We start from the raw sequence: 2,716 nt of genomic DNA on the forward strand, positions 1-2,716 counted from the left end.
GAGAGGCTCTTTCTAGATCAGACCAGGAGTTGGGGAGCTAGCCTTCCTAAACATTTCTATTTTCTTTCCCTACACATTTGTTCACCCCCACTGCCCTCTGGCTGGAGCTGGGTTTCAGTTTTCATTAAAAAAAGAAAGTGACATGACTGTGAGCACTGCAGGCCCCGCACATCCTGGTGCTCAGAATCCAATACCGAGGCATGGCTTATCTTAATGCACATTGCCCCGTGTTTTACATGCAACCACCAAGGAGATTAACCCAGGGGAGGGTATTTTGGCCCCAAATGGATTCTGTTCTTGGCAGATACCAGCAGTCACTGTCTTCTGACATGATAGGACCAACTGTAATGAACCATTTAATGATTCAGAAGGCAGGAGAAAAGGGGACAAGGCAAGGAGAAAGGGGGGACATAGAAGGGAGATGCTTCTGGATCCTAGAGTCCATGGCCATAATTATCTAAAGGCCACATTTGTGCTTTCCTCTATCCTGGTATAAGTCAGAGAAATCAGAAAAGATTTATCGGTAGCCTTCTAATTCCTTAAAAGGATTTGTCCTTCAGGAATGAAACACTCCTGCTCACAGGCTTCTGCTTGGAAGGTATTCCTCTTAGCTCAGATTTGGCTTGCTCCCCACACGGGCAGGGACTCTATTTATGGAGCTGCAGTTTTCAAGTGTTACCTGGAGCAAGTCCACCTTTCCTGGAGAGTACAAACATGGCAATGTCCGACCTAAGCCTGACCTGCCAGCACAAGGGCTAGAGGGCCTGAGAGGAGGTAAGAGCTGTGAGCTCAGAGACTCCTGAAGGCCACTTTCACGCACCTGCATGATGTGGAACCCATCTCTTCCCCATCAAAGCCCAGGCACACACCTGACACATGACAACAGTAACAGCAATACCAACTGCTGACATGTACTGCCAATTTCCTAGGGGCTGGCACTAACCTGAGACTCGCTTTGTGTATATGGTCAACATGGTCAACTTCTGGATGAAGCTGGACAGTCTGCCAGCTGCAGTACCCATTTTTACTGAGCTGTTCTTCCATGTGATGTCAACAGCCTATAACAAGGGGCTGTGTAAGAAATAGGTCACTGCCTCTATTGTAAGGGTGTTGTCATGGATGTTCATCACAGGACACGCTCTTCTTTATGAGCCTCTTGGGAGAATGTCCTGTCTGACCCTAATACCAAGAACAGTAGCATTTCTACCAGCCAACTAGTTTGTTTTGATTTTGTGGTCCCCGAATCTAGTGACCAGTCAGGTTTCACTTTTGATGGTGGCTTAGAAAAATCTTAGAAAACCACATATGTGGCCCAATTGTTAACTTGATGACAGGTCATTGTGATCTATTTTACATACCCATCTCTATTTCATTTTTCTTCTTCTTCCACTTTGAGCTTTCACTTTTCTATCTTTATAAGCTTCCATAAATCTTTTGTGGAACAAACAAAGGATGAATGGATAGAGGGATAATGAACTTAAGGGAACAATGAAGAGAACATTTGAAATTGAAATTGGGGGTGATCATTTTACAAGTGGCCAAGAGTCCGTGATGACTTGTATATATGTTTGTAGTTTCTTCTACCCCAATGAAAGCATGCATTGCCTAATGAAAATATACATTGCCTAGAAAGTATAATATCATTTTGATTTTACTCTCAACATGATAAGTATAACTGGTAGTCTAAAATAATATTTTCCCCATTATAAAAATAATACGTGCTTATTATTGTGGGGAACTAGAAAACACTGGACAGAAAAGTACAAAGAAAACAACATGTCTGGGTCAGTTTGTAAAGCTGTATGTTACAATCTCCCTAAAATAAAACTAAATGAGACATAAAATTCATAAGGCCTTGGTTTCAATATCTACTTATAGCTGCTGGGCTGAGAAAAGACAAACAGCCTCCTATTCTGGTAGTTTGCAAGAATGTCCACTTGTTCTTCAAAGAGAGACACATGCAATGCAAGGGATTTGCATTAAAAGCATTTCTTGGTCCTACTGTTATAATCTAAATTATCTCTAGTCAACAGCTGGAACCAAAGAATGTCAAACTGGGAGCAGACTCTGCTCTTGGGATTATACCATCCATATATAACTCACTTATATATTTTAGAGGGCAAATTCTAGTTTCCAACTCAGCTGTTGACTGGTTCAAACTTGCAGTCTAAAAACCAGTCTATCACAAACATAAAACTAAACCACATAAATATATTGCTGAAGGCTTTGTCTTTATGTGAGGAGTCTAAAAGCAGTAGTTTTCTTTTTTTTTTTTAATTTTAAATTTTTTGATTCACGAATTTGTGTGTCATCCTTGCACAGGGGCCATGTTAATCTTCTCTGCATCAGTCCAATTTTAGTATATGTGCTGCCGAAGCCAGCACAGCAGTTGTTTTGGAAAAAAAAAATCTTTACACCTATCTTATTATCAATATTTCCAAACTCTATTTAGTTAGGACTACAAATAACCAATTCATCTTACCCTCACAGCCTCTAATTTAATTTCATAAATTAATAATAATAATAATAATAAAGGCTTTGCCTAAAGCCAGTGTTTTGTGTTAATCAAAAAACAGAGATTGTACTTCTAAAATAAAAACAACTGAAAAGCCTTCTCAAGCCATTACTTGAGTGTGAATGTTGGCACCGCACAAATAAGTAGGCCTAGGGCTTATTGTATTTCAGAGAGAAGTGCCAGCCTTTGAGGACTGAGAAA

At 40.2% G+C, this 2,716-nt stretch overlaps 1 non-coding gene across 1 annotated transcript; it reads right to left on the reverse strand.

Annotated features, from left to right (window-relative positions):
- Positions 1-2,277: 2,277 nt before the first annotated feature.
- On the reverse strand, positions 2,278-2,384 carry LOC123631162. The gene has a single exon (XR_006733031.1). It is a non-coding gene; the product is annotated as a U6 spliceosomal RNA (small nuclear RNA).
- Positions 2,385-2,716: the final 332 nt, after the last annotated feature.

This window comes from Lemur catta, chromosome 1 (assembly GCF_020740605.2).
Source record: "Lemur catta isolate mLemCat1 chromosome 1, mLemCat1.pri, whole genome shotgun sequence".
Classification (NCBI taxonomy): domain Eukaryota; kingdom Metazoa; phylum Chordata; class Mammalia; order Primates; family Lemuridae; genus Lemur; species Lemur catta.